Source organism: Pipistrellus kuhlii, unplaced genomic scaffold (assembly GCF_014108245.1).
Source record: "Pipistrellus kuhlii isolate mPipKuh1 unplaced genomic scaffold, mPipKuh1.p scaffold_m20_p_19, whole genome shotgun sequence".
NCBI lineage: Eukaryota > Metazoa > Chordata > Mammalia > Chiroptera > Vespertilionidae > Pipistrellus > Pipistrellus kuhlii.
The window spans coordinates 13,949,493-13,970,703 of NW_023425504.1; the positions used below are offsets into that span (position 1 = coordinate 13,949,493).

Here is a 21,211-nt window from a genome sequence, read left to right on the forward strand (position 1 = left end):
CACATCGACCAGCTGCCTCTTGCACACCCCCTACCGGGGATGTGCCTGCAACCAATGTACATGCCCTTTACCAGAATCGAACCTGGGACCCTTCAGTTTGCAAACCAACACTCTATCCACTGAGCCAAAGTGGTTTTGGAAATATGGTCTATCTTTGATAAATGATCCATGTTCACTTGAGAAGAATGTATATTCCATGGCTTGGGGTTCTGAAATGTTGTGAAGATATCAATTAATTCCATCTGGTCTAGTGAGTCATTTAGGATTGATGTTTCTATCCTGATTTTTTGTTTAGAGAATTTGACCAATGGTGATAGTGGTGTATTAAAGTCTCCTACTATGATTGTATTGCTGTCAATCTCTCTCTTGATATCCTCCAGAAGTTTTCTTATGTATTTGGGTGTTCCTGTATTGGGTGCATATATGTTTACCAGAGTTATTTCTCTTGTTGGATTGCTCCCTTTATTATTATGAAGTGGCCTTCCTTATCTTTTATTATGTCCTTCACTTTGAGATCTAATATGTCAGATATAAGTATTGCTATTCTAGCTTTTTTTTTTTTTTTGCATTTGCATTTGCCTGGGAAACCTTTTTCCATCCCTTCCCCTCAGTCTGTGTACGTCTTTATTTCTAAGCTTGCTTTTCTGTAGACAGTAGATATATGGGTCCTGTTTTCTTTTCTTTTTTAAAATATATTTTATTGATTTTTCACAGAGAGGAAAAGAGGATAGAGAGTCAGAAACATCAATGAGAGGGAATCATCGATCAGCTGCCTCTTGCACACCACTTACTGGGGATGTGCCCACAAGCAACGTACATACCCTTGACCGGAATTGAACCCTGGACCCCTCAGTCCGCAGGCCAAGGCTCTACCGCTGAGCCAAACCGGTTTCAGCAGGTCCTGTTTTCTTATCCAATCCATTACCTTATGTCTTTTGATCGGTGAATTTAATCAATTTATATTTAAAATTATTATTATAGGTACTTATTTTGTCACAATTTTTATTCTTTACCCCTGTGATCCTTCTTCGCTTCCTCTTTCTTTCTTTCTTTCTTTCTTTCTTTCTTTCTTTCTTTCTTTCTTTCTTTTCTTTTCTTTCTCTCTCTCTCTCTCTCTCTCTCTCTCTCTCTCTCTCTCTCTCTCTCTCTCTCTCTCTCTCTTTTCAGCAGACCCTTTAGCATTTCTTGCATTGCTTGTTTGGTGGTAATAAATTCCCTTAGTCCTTTTTTGTCTGTGATGCTCCTGATTTCACCTTCAATTTTGATTGATAGCCTTGCTGGGTACAGTATTCTTGAATTCAGACCCTTCCTTTGCATGACTTTATATTTCATTCCATTCCCTTCTGTCCTGATGATGAGTTTCTCTTGAGAAATAAGTTGCAAGTCTGATGGGGGAACCATTGTATGTAACTTTCTGACTCTCTCTGGCCGCCTTTAATATTCTTACTTTGTCATTCTGTTTGTCAATTTAAGTATAATGTGCCTTGGCATTGGTCTTTTGGGGTTGATTTTGCTTGGGACTCTGTGAGCTTCTTGGATTTGCGTGGGTTTTTCTTCCCTATATCAGGGAAGTTTTCTGTCATTATTTCTTCAAACAGGTTTTCTCTTCCATTCTCAGTTCCCTTTCCTTCTGAAACCCTTTATGTGGATGTTGTTTTGTTTGGTGTTGTCCCAAAGTTCACTTAAGCTCTCCTCCTGCTTTTTAATTTTTTTTCTTTCTAGAAGCTGCTCTACATGGGTATTTTTTTTTTCAATCTTGTCTTCTAGATTACTGATGCTGTCCTCTGCTTCTTCTAGTCTACTCTTGATTTTTTCTATTGAGTTCTTTACAGCAGCAATGTCAATTTTCTTTTCTTCTTGGTTCTTCTTCATTTCTTCTTGGTTCTTACTCATATTGTTGAATTTGTCTTCCATTATTTTCAGTCACCTTATGACAATTTCTCTGAATTCTTTCTCTAATAGTTTGCTTGCCTATATTTAATTTACTACCTTTTTTTTTGGTGCCTGCTTTTCTTTTCTATATGGGCTGTTTTTTTTTTTTTTGTCTTCCCATGGTCTCTGTTCTCAGAGATATCTGGTTATATTGTTCTCTCTATCTTGTGTTGATTTAAAGGCACAAAACACAACACAACCAGGTACAACACACAAGGCACTGAACAGAAATGTATTCACAATATTAATAACCTCCAATAAAGGTGACCACCAGAGAAAGGCAAATTAGTTGATAGAAGAGAAAGAAGAAGAGGAAAAGGAGACAAAAAAGGAGTGTCTAAATGAAATTAGGATAAGGATAAGAAAAGTAAGAGAGATAAAAAAGAGATTAAAAAAGAAAGGGGAACAACTTTTAAATATGGGGAGAAAACTCCAATAGAACAGCCACTAATCCCAGCAAATGCCTTCAACATATACCTGGAGATTAATACAAACTACAACACCAACTAATATAAAGCAAAGTGAGGGGAAACATAAGCAAAATACAAACAAAAACAAAGCAAGCAAAAATCAAACAAGCAATCAAAAAGAATAAGCAAAGCAATATCACAAAAAAGCATAAAAATTTGATATAATCAACATTCAAGCAAACAACAAGAAAAGGACAGAGATAAAAATAATTTTTTGGATAATTAAGACAGCAAAGAGAGGGGTGTGTATGGATTTGGAGCAGGGATTGGAAATTAGATATATAAGTAGGGTGAAATTTTAACAGGGGGTCAACAGAAAGACTAGGGAAAATCTAAAGTACGAAAGAGGTAAGAGTAATAGGACACCAAAAGAGGAAAGATTAGGAAGAGAGTGATGGCATAAAGGTAGAGTTGAGATAGAGTAAAATGATGCTAAAGGAAACATGAAAATAGAATGTAGAACACTAGTTCCAACATAAAATAAGGAGAAAGTAAAACAACACTTTAAAAAAGGTAAAATAATAGTAATAATACTGATCAAAAATAAAAAATAATAATTAAAAAGGTAAAACCAAGTGAGGAAAAAAGAAAAAATAGTTTCTTAAATAAAAAATGAAAATAAAAATAAGTAAATAAGTAAATAAATAAATAAATAAAATCAGTAGTGAAGGTCATTAATTTCCTCTGTTGTTCTGTTTGGCATGCCTATTTCACAGTCAGGACAGTATTACAGTTCCCTGTGTTCCACTGCTCCTCAGTGTTGTAAGCCAGTCCTGATTTTTAAGTAGGCGGTGTCTTAATTTCTTGTATTCTTTTATTTTTGATTACACAAGAGTCAATTTGTGATTCAACCCCTGGGTGGCAGTGTTTCTGGATTGATTTCTGGATCTATTTGGCCTCTCTAGCCTGTATTTAGATCCTTCTTTTCCTGTGGCACTGAATACCATTTTGTGGGAGTGGACTGCCTCAGAGCTGGCTCTCAGTTGGTCACTCCCCACTCTGATCCTCAGGTTCCAGAAAAACAACTTTCCCCTGCAGTCTCCCAGTGTGTCCCCAACTGGGTGATCCTATGTATTGGGCTTAGTAATCCAAAGCAAGGATTTGAAGAGGAAAAAGCCCAAGTATGTGAACAATGGGTCTGAGCTCAAGTCTGTGCAGTCCCCTTTTCCACCTTGTGTCTAAACAGCTGGCACACTTTTGATCCCTTAGGCCAGGGGTCTGCAACCTTTAAGACATAAAGAGCCACTTGGTCCCATTTCCGAAGGAAAAAAAAACCTGGGAGCCTCAAAACCATTGCGACATTTAAAACAAATATAACACTGCATATATTGTTTCTTACCTTAATGCTATATACTGGATCGTGCAGTTAGCTGTCAATCTGAAGAAAAAAAGGACTTTTCCACTTAACAATGTAAAATATATTTTTGCAAATTAATAGCTAATTAAAATATTTAATTTACCTGGTTAATGGGATTTTTGCTCCTGAACCTCAGTGCACAGTGTCAGCACATCAGGGCTGTAAGACGTTACCTTCATTTTCACACAGGCTTGCAAGTTGTCGGAGCCGCGGTAAAGCTTCAAAAGAGCCGCATGCGGCTCTGGAGCCGTAGGTTGCCGACACCTGCCTTAGGCAGTCCCTTTGCGTCAGATCAAAATGGGTTGCTTTTTAGAGATCCTCTCTGTTAGCAGGTCTGAGGACCCATTTCCACATTCACGGATCTCGCCAATCCCAACAGTCATGGATTTTTCTAGGCACTGACTTCCTCAGTCCTCTTACTCCGGCAAAACATGCATTTCTCTCTCCCTGACGAACCAGAGACCTCCCCTTATCCCAGGTGAAATCTGACTTTTCCATAGTGGAGTGCAGAGTTCCTCTGAATTCATGTGTTTGCGCCAATTGGGGACCGGTACTCTGGGGCTTGCAGCTGTTTGTTGGCTGCCACAGCTTTAGATTTTTCAGGCTTCCAATAAGATCCACCCTCTCCTTCAAGATGGCACTGTCTCTGCATCTGAGCCTGTAGCTCTGGGAAGGGGACCCAGCAGCAGTAGTTGCTGCCTGGTCAAAGAACCCCCTCCAGCAGTCCCCCACCTTCTAGTGGAGTATAGCTGTCCCTTCACTTGCCAACAAATACTCCCCGTGTGACCTTCAGCTGCTCTTTCTTTCTGCCCTGGGACAAGGCTTGGGACATGTCTGTCTATTTCGCTGCCATTTTCTGAATCCTATTTCTTCCCTTTTTTAAGGATTGACTCTACATCAAACTTCATCAAGAGTATTTAAACTGTCATTTGGAAAAAGAATATGATGGGACAAAAGAGTAGTAATTCAAGAAGTCCAATTTTGCCATACATTTGGGTTCCCATGTGATCGCCCCCAATTGTTCAGTCTCAGTCTACATCTCACTAGCTTTATTTCTTCTATTCACTGAAGTTCTCAGTTATATGATTTAATCCATGTTCATCAAATTAAGTTGCACTGAGTTCTAAACCAATTCTGCTGGTGTTTCAGCAAAACATCAAGAAAAATAAAAACAACTTCCCAAACCTTGAACTCTTGAGGATGGAAGTCCAGTCCTATTTATCTAAAATCTGAGCTAGTCTTCCAATCCTTACTACTACAGCAAATGGCCTGGCTTCCATACAATGTTGTACTACTATGTAAATTGGGGTTCTGGTCTCCAAGCCATAGAAACACACCCAGGCTAAAGGATTTATTTCTGAAGGATATCAGGGATGCTTACAATTGAAGGGAGACTGGGAAACTAAGTTTGTAAATAGCAAAATCTGAAGAAGCTCCAGGGAATGTAGGGACACTATTTCATAGTGGTAATCAGCTGATTAAGACACTACTGATGTTGCCACTAGTTCCACCACACATGTAAATTTCTATTTCCTTGATTCTCTTATGAAAAAAATGCAAACTCATATTAGAACATTGGATTAGCTCAATTTGTCACATTACTGCTCCCTGGCTGTATCAAAGAACTGGTAAAAGAAGGATCTGGACAGGAGATAGATTCTGGATAGCTTTTCTCCTGAACCCACTCTAATTAGGCTGTTATAATCACCTCTCCCCTGAAGTGATTCATCATAGTCATTGAACAGCAATAAACTGCCAAACCCAGTAGTAAATTCTTAGTTCTCATCTTATTTGCCTTTTTAGTAGTATTTGTCACAGTTGATGATTTCTTGTACCATGTTAAAAATTTATTCACCTGACTTCCAAGATACACATTTATTCTGTTACTTCTAATTGCTGGAGTATTCTAGATCTCATTTCTTGGAACTTTATCTATTCTTACTCCCTTAATGATCTCATCCAGTCTCATGGCTTTAACCACCATCTATATGCAGAATAGCTGTACATTTATATCTTTAGCTCAGACTCTTTCCTAAAGCCCAGAATCAAATAGAAAACCGCCTAATATGAATTTTCATTTTGATTTCTAAAAAGCATCTCAAATTTGAAATTTGAAAATCCAACTTCTGCTCCAACCTCTATCCCATTTCAGTAATTTTATTTGAAATCTTGTCCTTATATTTAAAATATATCCAGATTCTATTTCTCACTGCCTCTATTGCTGCCATTTTTGTCCAAAGCACAATCACCTGGTTTATTGAAAGAGCCTATTAATTGATTTCTCTATTTCCATCCTTTTGTACGGTCTATTCTCATTACAGCATCCAATGTGATATTGTTCAAATGTAAGTCTAATTATAATACCTTTAGGGTCAAATCATGCAGTCACTAAGCTATTTGATTCAAGATTATCATGTAACACTGACTGGGAAGTCTTTAACCAAGTTATTGTATGGAATTCTTGTTGCTTAACAAATATCAAATGAATAAATGTTCTTAACAAATGGACTAGTTTCAAGAAGGGCTAATTTAATTCTTTTTTAAATTGATCAAAGAATGTAAACAATATACAAAGCAATCAAAACATACTTCCTCTGATATGACTGGGGGAAGTGAAATGTGTTATGTGTCAGAGGTTAAGAGGTTGAAGAAAAAGAGACCTGAGCAGAAATGGAGGTTATAAAAACTGTAAAAACAGGATCATTACCAGCTAATTAGATGACTTCAATAATGCAGAGTTCATGTAATTGTAGACTATGGACTCATTTTAAACTTGAAATAGAAGATTTGTTGTGGAAAGAATCATAGAGGTCACAGACATTCAGATGAAAAATAAGAAGAAATCTGGATGAATATTTGTTAAATTTAGTGCACTGACAAAAGCCATTGGGCTTTTTATGTTCTGAGTTTGCATGTGTATAAGAAAGTAACAGGGTTAGACTGAAGTTATGCAGGTCATCAGAGTAGCCATAATTATTGGCTTATGTTGAAAGGAAGATAAAAGAAATGGGATTTCCAATGGAAGTGTTTAATAGACTGCCTAATTTGAGAAGTTACAATAGTTTGGATTTAGAAGCTGTTCCCATTAGTGAGTGGCAAGCACATAGCAGAAATGGATATAATGAATGGTCTATATTTCTATTATTCTAGGGAAAAAGAACTTGTGAGAACATGAGTGGATGAACAAAAAGTAAATATAGAAACAGTTATTGAAACAAATAATTTCAGAAGATTAACAAATTAAGTCTACAGCTTAAAAAGAAAAAATTGAATAAATCATTTATGATACAATCCTGAGATTTTAATCAGGATATTCCTAACTGATGTGTTCACATTAGAAGAGAAAGCTAGACCAAAGCTAGTTTGGCTCAGTGGTAGAGTGTCGGTCTGTGGACTAAAAGGTTCCAGGTTTGATTCCGGTCTAGGGCATGTACATTGGCAGCTGGTCGATGTTTCTCTCTGGTCGACGTTTCTAGCTCTCTATCTCTCTCCCTTCCTCTCTGTAAAAAAATAAATAAAATATATTTTTAAAAAAGAAGAGAAATCTAGGAATTACTTTGCTCTTCTTTTTTTTAATATTTTTATTTATTTCAGAGAGGAAAGGAGAGGGAGAGAGAAACATCAATGATGAGAGAGAATCACTGATCAGCTGCCTCCTGCATGCCCCCTACTGGGACTCAAGCCCACAACCCAGGCATGTGCACCTGACTGAAATCGAACCTGGGACCCTTCAATCCGCAGGCTGACACTTTATCCACTGAGCAAAACAGCTGATGCTTCTCTTCTTTTTAATTTATAATGCAACTTGAATTGATTTCGGAATAAACTCCCCAAAGAGATAAGCCTGATAAGATTATTATTGAGGTCACTTACTGATGTCAGAAAAAAAAAATTGCTAATTGTTTTCTCATATGGTATCAGTGGGAGAGAAAAACCTTGTAGCTGGTTACCTTTTAATAAAAGGAGAGCCACTGAATTTAAAGTGACACTTTTATCCTTTGTCTTAGAAATGAAGTAAAGAACAAGGAGGAGAGGGCTGCAGATGTTTTTGTGAATAAGGCAGGAAACTGAATAATTTAATACTGATAATGTAACTGACTGGTACAACTCAATCCAATACATATTTATTGGGCATCTACTGTGTGATATCTACTGTGTGATAGGCATCACCAGGGGATCCAGCAATGAGGCTCTCGCCTCAAGCTGCTTGCAGTTGTACTAATGGTAGGGATAATAGCAAAAAAAAAATAGATGATAGTCATATCTGTAGAGTTTATGTATGATCCTTGGGCACAAGTTATTGCTGCTGTGTGAAGTAAAAGCAGGGAATAACTGGTAGAGAAGAATTAATTCCTCCCACTGAGTTCAGGTTGGAGCCTGTTTTGCCTGATGCAGAAAATAGTAAGGAGGAAGTAGTTCGCAGTGGTTTGCAGAATGACTGGGCAGGAGTGATGGCACAGAGTTCCTGTGGGAATGCTGAAGGTTGCTGTTTGTCAGTTGTCCAGGGGCATTGTTACTTTTCCTGACCCTGAATTTGAGACAGAGGGAGATATCTGGAAGGGCTGGGGTTTCAGTAAGTCTTGTGATTCCTACGTTTGTAATTGGGCCACATTCTCACTTGCCACCATGCACAAGGCTTGCCTGTTTCCCGAGAGGCCTTTCTGAGGCCTGTTGTCTAAATTTTTTTAAACATTACTGTATCCTCTAGAGTCCACATGTGTCAAACACAAGGCCCGCGGGCCAAATCCGTCCCGCCAGGCCTTGCAATGTGGCCCGCACAGCGCTGTCATCACTGCACTCCGCTGCGTTTCCATCACAATGACAGTTTATGACTGTTCAGTAAACCATTCGGCCCGCGATTTAGGCTGGATTTTAGATTTTGGCCCCTTCTCTGATTGAGTTCGACACCCCTACTAAACAGTGATACTGTAAACACTTGTTTCATAAGGTTTACCCTTTATAATAGAAATGGTAAAAGGAAGATCACGTCAGAAGTACTAGCCTGTGCAAATAACCATAGGTTCATTTAAAATCATTATTATTTATGTAATAGAATTCCTAATAGGTGGCTGAACAGACTAGCTAATCTTTGTGTCTACCTCATGGGTGCTTTTATGTCAAGGGAGAAGGAATAGTAGGCAGACAGAGATGACAATCTGGATGGAGAAGGTACTTGTTTCATGTAGATAACAGAGCCTTAGATTAAGAAAACAGAGAAACAAACAAAAAAAAAGCAAAAGAAAACAGATAGAGAAAAGAGGAGAAAGTGTGTGAGTTACTATAGGAATAAAGAGGATGCTTGATTACCTGGGACACCACAGATTGAGGCCCTAGGGCTGATATGAAATTTCTAGGTTTCCTTTGGAACCAAGGACAGGATTGTAGGGCTCACACACAAACCTTTGAACAGCTTCAGTGCCATTCTGATTCAACTTATACATAATATGATTCTTGGATGACAGCTTATACTCATTTGGAACATTATGCAGGTTCTCAAAAACCCTAATATAATGGCCAATATTCCTTGATTGCAGCAAGAAATATGTGTCTTGTCTCCCAGGCAGAAGTCACCCTGTGCTACACGGGAATTGAGAGAGAAGATTGTAAATTGCACTTTTGAACCTGGCCTCACAGCTTTCGTCCAGGCAGCAGAGCCAGGCTGAAGCTAACATGAGTTCAATGCAGGAGAATAATAATAAAAATGTCGTTTGCAAGTCTTCTCTGTCAATAACAAAGCTCATCTTTTTGTGCCAGCAAGACATTGCAGGCAGCCCACATTTCAAATTCAGTTAATCTCAAAATAATTCAAAAATCAAAGAGCTTATTCAACCATCAAGATATAGATTGACTCACTGTGCATTCATAGAAGATACTGTGTTTGGGAGGAGGGGAAGGGAAAACTCCAGTACAGAATCAGTCAAAGCAGCATTAGTTTTTGTTCAGTTTAAATTGTTTTCAAACCTCACAACTGCTCTTTGAATACTAAGAAATATTGCTAAAAAATTGTTAATGATGGCATCATTTGCATTTTCAACTAGTAGTAAAATATAGCACCTTAATCCTTGCCATTAAATGGCCCTTACTTTTCCTAGACACTTGGATGTTTCCATCTCACTGATTTTTCTTTTCAGTTTGTTTTAAAAAAGTTTATTAATTTCAGGGAGAAAGGGAGAGGGGGAGAGACATAGAAACACCAATAACGAGAGAGAATCATTAATCAAGCTCATAACCTAGGCATTTGCTCTGGCCAGGAATCAAACCATGACTTCCTGGTCCATGATTCCACTGAGACACACTGGCTGGGCTCACTTTCAGTTCTTAATTTCTCACTCTGTTCTTGCTATGATTACTGTAACACAAAAAATTAACAGAGAGATGGGTGGAAGCATTAGGTTTATGACTTGTCACAATATTATCATCTTCATACTATTTTGCATGTGTATATTTAGCACTTTGACTCATTTCTATATTTTCCCTTCCATTCTCTCTATTATCTCTTTCCTGGATAAGGGGGAAAGGGCTGGAATAACCAAACTCTTTGAATCTCAGTTTGCTAATCTGTAAATTATAGACAATAACTGTGCCCTAGAAGGTATTGAGTAAATATTAGATATTTACTCCCTAAATTTACTCTGCATTTTTTTTTTTTTACTTTTACAGAAGAGATTTCCACTAAGAGAGGTGAAGGCATTTTCCCTGTGAATGACAGAGTTGCCTACTCAACAAATGTACCCACTCCTTTGCACATAAACTATTTGAAGCCAAGTGAATGGGATGAGGGAGAAGAACTGGCTTCCTTAGAAGTTATATTGTACAGAGCATGTCCCCTACCATAATGTAATTGTTCAAATTTGACGTGAGACATAGAAGGCAAACTTGCTCAAGGAGTTACAGGAGGATCGTTAAAAACATAACCCTACTTTGAAAGGGGTGCTAAGGCTAAAGGTATTCTTTTCTCACTCATTTATTTATTTAATACATATCCACAATTCCAAAATCTGAAGTCTGAAAACCAAGTTGTGTGTGTGTGTGTGTGTGTGTGTGTGTGTGTGTGTGTGTGTTTATTTTTTTAATTTGGCCCACAAACTCATTTAACAGTAAAAAAACAATGTTCTAATTTGATATAGGAGGCCTTTTATATTCTTTATTAACCCAACTTAGAGTTAGAGCCCAAAGTCTTCTAAGGGACATGAGCCTTTAAACCTAAGGCCTAAAGATGGCTAACCAATCCCTCCAAAGTGAATGTGGCTTTGCTCACGAGTATATCAAATAATGTCTTACCAGATTGTAGGGCTAGGGTCAAGTTCTAAAATGTGTGAGAGAGTCCAACTTGGTGTACCACCTGCCAGCTTTCAGTGGATCTTTCCTTTTAATTGTTCATGCTTAATGTAAGACCTGATCCATGCTGTTCAGGTGACCAAGTGACCATCAATTACAGACCATCCCTGGCAGTGGGCCATGCTCCCTCCCCTCCCTTGCAGGTAATTGATGGGCTGAAGTGATTAAGGGTGATATGCTACATTGCAGCCATCATTCCAGTCACCAAGAAGACATGAGCACACAAAGCATTCTCAGTTCTTAATTGATAATTCTCATGAGTTGTCCAGACAGGGGCCATTTATATATTTGGCGCACTCATTTTTCTTTTCTCTCTGGGGTTAGGTGCTGCAGCTGCTAGGGCCATTAGCACCTTGTTCCTGCTGGTGAGTTCTGCCTTATAGCCTGCTACTTTGTCAGAACAAAAGCTGCAAACACATAGTAGATAGTAGGATAGGACAGGCAGGACAGGAAGGTATCTGGGAACCAGCAATAACCACTTGGTGAGGCAGAGGCTTTGGGGCTGACCGCATTGTTGGTATAGGAACAAGCTGAAGTAGGCTGGTGGTAGGATAGCAATAAGAATTATACCATCAACTCAATTATCATTATTGTTAGTGTTGTAACAATTATACAACTAGCATTGCTTGAATACTTACGCTGTACTAGAGGGTTCACATTCAGTATTTTATTGAATGGTTGTAAGAATCTTGTGTGGTATGAATCATAACTCTGGTTTGTCCAATGCTAGACAGATAGTGTTGCAGAGCCTGGACTCAAATTCAAGTCTATTTCTATCTGAAGCACATGTTCTTTTAACTAGGTCGACCATACTGCCCATTTGGAAAAGTATCATGTGGTGGACGTATTGTGCTTGAAATTCTCTGGAAGCAGAATCGGTTTGAGGGCCAGAATAGCTGTCCAAGGCCTCAGGATATAAAGGATATTGACACAACATTGGGAAACTGGGAAGTGTGGAGCCAATAACTCAGGGTTCCACATGTGAACATATATATTATTGGTTCCATGCCATCTAAAGCAGATAGAGACCTTGAAAAAAAATAAAAGCAACCCCTTACCATATTTAAGATATATCATATCCATTGAGTAATTTTTCAATACATGTACAAGTTGCATGAAGCATGAGAGGCCTGCTACGAATCATCAGAACAGTCAGTGCCTAAAATGACAGTAAGCAGTCAGCTGAAAACCTGAGTGAGGATAAACATGGTCTAGTGCTGTGTGCCAGAAATTAGTGAGTTATTTTCCTGTCTAAGCTGTAGGCACTTTAAAAAATATGTATATATTTTTATTGATTTCAGAGAGGAAGGGAGGGAAGGAGAGATAGAAACATCAGTGATGAAAGAGGATCATTGATTGGCTGCACACCCCCTTCTGGGGATTGAGCCCACAACCTGGGCATGTGCCCTGACCAGGAATCAAACACTGATCTGGTTCGTGGGTGGACATTCAACCACATGCCGGCTGGGCTTAAACACTTTTAATATGTCTCACAATAAATTTTCTGGTTCAAAAAATGGCATTTAATACATTACTTAGTTTGAAGATAAAGAGACATTAATTTTATTAATAGAAAATCAGTTTTTTGTTTTCATATTTCTTTATATTATTTCCTTTTTCCTTCCCTTCTGTTCTCTGCCCTCCTCTCTCTATCCCTCATCCTTCTAGCTTTTCCATCCCTGCTCCCTTCCTCTTCCCTGCACTTTAATAGCAGTGTGCCTCAGCATTGCAGCCACATTATTAGTTGCATGTGCTTCTTAATTCTTATGTATATGACTTTGGGCATCTCCATTTTGGAAAATGGAGCTGTTCCCTGCCAGGGTAATGGATAACCCATACTGTATGAGTCTTACAGAAGGAAAAAAGGCCATAAGCATGGAAAAAAACAACAACTCATGTTCTTGGGAAAGAGGTTGCTAGGTCCTCCAGTAACATTCTGCCTGTCACAAAGCAAGGTTTTGATGGTGTTAATGGAAAACATGTGGCTTGCATGTTGCTTAAAGTGAAGCCTTACATCTTGAGGTTTTTCTTTCCTTCCTCCACTCTCACCCTAGTTCCCTCAGGCATCTTGACTTGTCAGATCATGATCTTAAAATCTTTTTATCCACCCATGTGAGCAGTACAACTGGCAAAATGTCAGGCAGTCGGTGTTAGCAATGTTAGCATCCTAGTGTCACATACTGGTAGCAGCACTGAGTGAAGCCATGACTCAGGGAATATAAGTAATTATGGTTCATGAAACCTGGGAAAGACTGTAGGAGCCCATACATTACAAAACCGATTGAGAATAGAATCATAAATGTTTAGAACAAAAGGACTCTTGGAAATCATTAATCTATCCTCCTCCTTGTACAAGCAGGAGACGAAGGCCCAAAGAAGGAAGGGTTGACCAAATTTATGTAATGAATGTCTGTGGTAAGGTAGGCCCTAAGCCCTGGTGTCCTCACTCACAAAGGAGTGTTATTTCCCTATCTCCTAGACATAGATAATACACAGGCCTGAGGAGAATAGAATGTAACTATTTCCTTAAGTAGCAGCAATTAAAGCCCAGTCCCCTGAATATTCTTGCCACTTGTATGCTCTGTGTTCTCCTTAGATCACAATGTGGTGTAAGTAACTCAGTGATTTAGCTTGAAAATGGCTTTTATGTGGAGGATTATTCTAGAATTCAAGTATATGGGACTCAAGACAAATATAGCTCTTTCTGCTTTTAAACTGCCATGCCTTACTACAAGGGAAGTAGGAAAGGTTTAAACATAAATTGTTTGCTGGTATTTGTGATATTAATAGAATAGAAAAAAGCAATATTAATAAAGGCAGTGGCAAAGTGGACAGGGACCTGGCTCCACACTTATTGATTTGTCTCTGAGACCCTGCAGATAATAGGAGAAATGACATTTAACTGACATGTTCTTGTTTAATTATTGGGGCTCTTTTCCTCTATATGCTTTAGTTTGTTACATCAAGGAAGACAGTACTCTTGACTATTATGTGGCAGGCCATTTATGTTAATGAAGATAATTACAATTGTTCTTTTTATTCGAAGCATTCTTAAAATTTTTCAGGATGTATGTTTTGGCTTGTTAGGTTCACTGAATGTAAAAAGAACTCCTATAAGGACTCATATACCTCAATAATAAAAAAGACATATTACACAATTAAAAACAAATAAATGGAGCTAGTGGGGGATTTCAGATTGAGCTCTCCAAGTGCTTTATTTTAGAGAGGAGGGACAGGATTAAGACTGACTATTTCAAGGTCACACAATAAATTAGTGCTGAGCCAGGGATAGAACTCAGATTTTATGACTCATGGAAAAGTATGCTCATTGATATAAGCAAGTATTTTTCTCAGCTTTTTAAAAAACAGGTTATCATGTGATATTATGTTCTATGATTATATTGCACAATGCATTTCTGAACACTGTTCAGATTCAGATGTAGGATCTAATTCTGATTCTATTACTGACTTGTGTGGCACCATGGATAACACACTTAAATTCTTTGGGTCTCATTTCCTTCATGTGTCAAAATAGTAAACTAATACCTGTCCTATCTAGCTCACCAGATTCTTGGAAGTCTCAAATAAGATGGTGGGTAAAAAGTACTTTGCAAAGTATAAAATGTTATTTGGATTATTACAGTAGTCTTAATGCCCTTAAAGGACCTCCAAATAAATTAATAAATAAACAAACAAAAAAATAAAGTGCCTCCAGAAATGTTGCTTTCAGTAATGACAGACTTGCTTTTAGGGCCACCTTATGATTTTTGTGAGCTCTAGGCACTTTTCCCTTCATGAATTTGTTTCTCTATAAAGTATTGTATATTAAATATTTTATTTTATGACTACATAGGTATAATGATGGGCATATTAAAATTACATTTTAAAATACCTTCTTCAAGCTAAAATTTCATTTTTACTTCTTATTTTAAAAATTAAAATATTTTTGTGGGCCTCTAATACTACTGTGGGCCTTAGGTACAGTGTCTACTGTGCCTAATGAATAAGTCAGTCCTTCTGATTTGGATCAACCCTTTAACTGAGAACAACAAAAAAGCTGTTCAAAATATAAATCAATCAATTTTAAGACACCGAAGAACAAAGTGGCAGGGAAGAATTAATAGATCAAGATGAAGAGAGGAGAGGAGCCCAGAGAAGTGAACCCAATATTCCATGCCACATTTCCCCTCAACATCTTTCTATTGTTTTGTTTATTTTTATTTTTTATTGAATTTATTGGGGTGACACGGTTAATAAACATACAGGTTTCAGGTATACAATTCTACAATACATCATCTCTATATTGTATGATGTGTTTATCACCCTAAGTCAAGTCTCCTTCTATTACCATTTAACCCCACTATACCCCCCCTACCTCCTCCCTCCAAGTTGTTCCCCTCAGCAATTAATGCGTTTGTCTGTGTCTATGAGTTTTTTCTATTTTTTCTTTTATGTTCAATCCCTCCTCCCCATCCCCCAGTCCCCACCCCTACCCCTGACAGCTGTCAATCTGCTATGAGTCTTTCTCTATTCTGCTTGTTAGTTCATTAGATTCCATGAGGGAAGCAGAGATTTTAGGGGGAAGTCAGTAAGCAGTAGGTAGATCACAGGGCAAGAGGGAATACTGTGTGTGTATGTGGTGGGGGGAAGAAGGTAAAAAATGTAAGAAATGCTATTGACAATAGAACTAGACTCCAGGGGGCAGAGTGAAAGAGGAGACCAGAGGAGCTTCAGAAAGCAGAGGAATATGACACAAAAATGGTTCAACTGAGTAGGAGAGAGCTGGCAATAAAATAAGCAAAATCAAGTTTGATGGTTTTATTTTTTTAAGTATATATTTTATTGATTTCAGAGAGGAAGGGAGAAGGAGAGACAGAAACATCAATGATGAGAGAGAATCATTGATTGGTTGCCTCCTGCACACCCCACACTGAGGAATGAACCCGCAACCTAGGCATGTGCCCTGACTGGGAATCAAACCGTGACCTCCTGGTTCATAGGTCAATGCTCAACCACAAAGGGATGCCAGCCAGGCTAGCTTTGATGGTTTTATTCTGTGAACAAGAGTGATGGTAAGTAATGAGGATGAAGGCTTCAAACTGAAACTCAACTTGGGGTAGGTAATTACAGTCCCAAAAGGAAGAAAATGAACATGATTGACCAGAGCTAGTTACACTTCCTGTTAGATCTTGGTTAGACTGAGGTATGTATTAGAGTTCAGAGCTGCATCAATGTGCTTACCTAGACTCCTGACTGTTGATAACAGTACAGCTTTTTTGAGTTGTGACATCTCAGCTTTACTTAAGGAAAAGCACAAAGTATCCTCTCAATCCTATTTCTGGTGATGGATGGATTTCCTATTTCTGGAGATTGGCAGTGTAAACATAAATAAAAGAGTATCATAAACATAAATAAAAGAGTATTTTCAGAAGTACGAGAGTGAGAAGAAGGAGACAAGCTCACCTTTTAATATTTCCCTCAGAGTCAATCTTAGAAAATTGTGACATCAAGGGATTGTTCATGGTATTTGTTATTTCCCCGAGTTTCTTCTAGGTTGCTTCACTGCCCTCTGCTCACAAGTTGTTCAGGGCTCTTTCACCACATTTCCTGTTTAACACAGACTGCTGTGTTCCAAACCCTAGCCAGGCTCAGCTCTAAACTTTAATTTTCTTCCAATATTTGATTCTCTACTCTCTTCTTCTAGGGGTGTTCCCTTGGTAGCCATAAATGAATTGGTGCTAAGGTAGTTAAATCTAATAAGAAGTTAATGTATTTGTGTCCCCAGGGGTTTTTCCATTTTACTTGAGCACCTTATCTCACAGGGGGGGAAATGACTATAATGATGGTAATTGAAAGCTCTAGAGCACATGTGTCAAACACAAGGCCCGAGGGCCAAATCCGTCCCGCCAGGCCTTGCAATGTGGCCCGCACCGCGCTGTCATCACTGCACTCCGCTGCGTTTCCATCACAATGACAGTTTATGACTGTTCAGTAAACCATTCGGCCCGCGATTTAGGCTGGATTTTAGATTTTGGCCCCTTCTCTGATTGAGTTCGACACCCCTACTCTAGAGTAAGGGAAGGAAAGTAAGGAAGAGCTTTCTGTACCTCAAATTAAACCAGCAAAACATTCAACTCTTGCTGAATTCACTGAGGTGCAGAACTGATTCTGTTTTCCAGAGCACTTGATTCCCTGTGGCCTAGAAGTAATGACATCCCCAATTTCTTATACAACAACTTCCAACTTCTTGAATCTTCACTCTCTGGTTCATCTATTTAGGCCTCTTTAAATTATTTGTTTATTTTTTTCCCCCTCTTCCTTAGAAACTATATACTCCAGCTTGCTTGAGGCATAAATAATCTAAATCTTACAAAGAGCCCTAGAAAAGCACTTTTCTTGAAATTGATGAAGAGAAGCTTTGAAAATAGACCCATTAAGTGATTTTAACTCTGCATGCAACTTCGTATAATCAGATAAATCTAATTCTCAAACAGGCTGAAACCTTATTTTTTCCATCCATTTTTCCTTCCTCTAGCTAGCAAGCTCCAGGTGCTCACTAAGGAATGTAAATGTCAAGGTGGGCTTTCTTGATATGCTCTTTCTAGGGAGTAGGGACTATGTCAATGGCCTTGTTGATTTCAAGTAGTGTTTGGGGCTCCTGCCAGCAATTCCATGCCTGAGTGCTCACCATATTGCAGAACCAAAAGTGGCACAAAACACTATCCAGAGCCAGTGCTATGCAAAATGGAGATACTTTACATTCAGATATCCACTTGATATCAGTGTTTGCTGTCTATGTTTTTCCATGTCCTTCTGTGTGTGCTGCCTATGTGTTTCCATGTATGAGTTGTCTGCTCAGAATGGTAAAATCTTAGGAGACTTTTTTTTTCTATCTGTGAATTTCTCAGACTAACCTTTTTCTCATCCAATGAGCAACCAATTTATTTGACCATTTGCTTCACTCTCCACTTTCAAGAACCTTATACTAGTACATAGAGATATTTACAAGCACACCAGCCTTTCTTCTTCTTCAAGACATTAAGTGACTTTAGGCAACACTCAGACAGCTCAGGAGCCTGTACTGTGTCCCCTGTTATAGACCTGTTGTACTGCATGATGTTCTGTCCTAAGTACCTATCAGCTGGCACCTATTGTCTTGGCAATCGATCTGGCAAATAAATCTCTGTTAAGGTCTGAATTGCCAAAGTGGCTTCTATCCTCCTCCTTAGGAATATTTACATTTCAAAAGGAAAAATTTAGGAACAAAATTTCTTATTCCAAGAAATGGATTCCTATTGTGTGAATTTTAGGTATTCATTCTTTTATTAAATGTGTTAAATGCATGCCTGCTATGAATCAAACAATGCATTAGGAACAATGGATATGACAATAATAAAATGCGGTTCTAACCTAGGAGTTTTCAGTATAGTATAAGAGGTGGGCATACAAAATGATTTCAGTATAATATTTTAACTGCTATGAGAAAGGTATTTTCAATTAATTAATTCAAATACATACTTATGGACTACCACTGGGAACTCAAACTAAGAACCTACTCTTTCCTTTCTAGGCAAAGTACTATGCTACCATGTTTCCCTGAAAAATAAGACATCCCCTGAAAATAAGACCTAGCACAACTTTGGGAGAAAAAATTAATATAAGACACTGTCTTATTTTTGGGGAAACAGGGTAGATGCCAGAGAATTAAAGTGAATAAAAAAGATAATCTCTTTCCTCATTGAGCTTCTATTATCTTTTGTGTACAAGGCAGTGAGGTTTGACGCAGCAGAGAATGACTTAACTGGAATGGTTGGGCAAGACTACAGAGTGGTCACAACTTTTGAGTTAGATATGGGAGGATGAGAAGAGATTCATTAAGTCAATGAGATAAAAATAAAACATTTTAGACAGAAGAAATCCTATATATAATAATAAAAGCCCAGCAATCAAAACAGTGGAACGACGAGAAAGACCAGAACAAGCATGGCCCATCACCTGGCTGGCCCTGTTCCCCAGCGGGAACCCCCACCCTGATTGGTGATGCGGCTGGCCTGCAAACCACCCAAGGCCCCTGGCACCAGCGGGGATGACACACACATCTTCTATCCTGCCAGCAAAGCCAAGTGTCAGAGCAACAAGGGCAGAAGTGCTCTGAGTTGTTCTGAGTTCCTATATTTTTTATTTTTATTTTTTGCAGTTTTAACCTTTTAACTAGTAAGCCAAATACTTAAGTCCTTTATTGTACATTGTAAAATATTTATAATTCACTGGGCAACAGCTCAGGTGTCAGGTTACTGTCTGGCATTCTCCACTTTTCTCACTGTTGCTGCTGCTGCTGCTGTTTCTTCCGGTGGCTGTAGGCAACTAGGGCATCCAGCATCTCCCTACCTTCTTTCTCCTGGCTCTTGGGGCTGAGTCTGCCTAGTAACAAGCTCTACATCACCAGGGCAGCTGCGGACCCATTTCTCCTCCACTTGGCAGTTTCCTTTTACTTTTTCCCCAAGTCATTCATGCCTGCTCCTGTTCTGACTGCTTTTTTCTCTTGCTACTAAAACCTTTCTATGATCTTTTTATTATATACATAATCTTTATAAATTTCCTACTTTCAAATTACCCTTCAACTTTTTTCTCTGTTCTTTAAAAATGCACAACTATGCCTTAAACTTTCTATTAAGTATCTTTACTTTAATATTTTTTCTGTCACACTATCAGCAACTTGTAGACCTTTTCTTTCTATCATTCTTTAAAATGTATCAGAATTCTTTACTCTTAGCAATAATTACCAAAAAGTAAACAGCCAGCATTTGTTATATTAATATTTATTAAAACATTTTAAATGTACTTTTTCAAGAAAATATAACTAGACCTTCTGTAATAAAACTAACAGCAGGTAAATTACCGGTAAAACTTGTCTAGTAAAATCTGCTATATTTTCCTTATGTAATTTCATGTATATTGTATTGGTCTAGTTTAGTTAAAAAATATTTCTTTTTGAGAGGGAGAGAGACAGATTTTTGTGTTCTCAGGGCCTTTGAGATCCCATAAAACTGCCATTTACTTAAATTCTTCAAATATTACATTTGGAAAATCTGTTAAATGTATTTAATCTAAAGATTATTAAAACTTAAACCAGTTGTAACATTGAAGATTCAGTAGAATTAATTCCTTTTAATCCGGCCAATAAAATATTGTATTTCAGCCGAAACCGGTTTGGCTCAGTGGATAAAGCATCAGCCTGAGGATTGAAAGGTCCCAGGTTGAATTCTGGTTAAGGGCATGTACCTTGGTTGCGGGCACATTCCCAGTAGGGGACATACAAGAGGCAGCTGATCGATGACTCTCTCTCATCGATGTTTCTAACTCTCTCTCCCTTCCTCTGTAAAAAAATCAATAAAATATATTTTTAAAAATATTGTATTTCAAAGTTTCTCTGCTTGAACATCCCAACGCAGAAACACCCAGTATCCCTACCCTACCAGGCTTGGAGGCAAACATTTTTTCTTGGAAACCTCCATCAGCCAGAGGAGATATAAGAAAGCCATAAAAAAAAAGCGCCTTTTGTTCTTTGAAATTTACTGCTTTGCTGCAAATAGTTAACTTGAAAAACTTCTCTCTTGCTTTTTTTTTTTTTTTTTTTTCCGAAGCAATCTTGGAACCTAGCCAGCCTTTATTTTCTCTGGGCTAAACCCTTTACAAATTTATACCTTTAAATCTACCCCAAAATTACAAAATTTCAACCTAATACAATAAAATCATAAATTAGGGAAGAGCAAACCAACACCCGTACTATAGATAGACAGAAACTTTATTAGCTAAGTGGGCTGATTCCCTCTGTGATAGAGAGCAAATGTCTCTGAGAAAAATAAATACCTGCAGTGCTGCTTGAGACCTTTGAAGATTATCATAGCGTTCAGCCTTTAATAAATCAAACATTTTTGGCCAGACAAATCAACAGAAGTGCAGAATAAATCAAAGTAGTTTTCACTTTTGCACATGCTCTCACACTTATATTTATAGACCATTTAATGAACAGATAATTATGCCAAGACAGACAAACATCCGTACTCACACTCTCTCGGTAGACAAGCACTCTTGGGAGTTAAGCAGATAATTA

At 38.1% G+C, this 21,211-nt stretch overlaps 1 long non-coding RNA gene across 1 annotated transcript; it reads left to right on the forward strand.

The window, feature by feature from the left end:
* The first annotated feature begins 2,622 nt into the window (after positions 1 to 2,622).
* Positions 2,623 to 17,712, forward strand: LOC118722217. The gene is made up of 3 exons (XR_004988933.1): positions 2,623 to 2,739; positions 5,454 to 5,456; positions 17,703 to 17,712. It is a non-coding gene; the product is annotated as an uncharacterized LOC118722217 (long non-coding RNA).
* Positions 17,713 to 21,211: the final 3,499 nt, after the last annotated feature.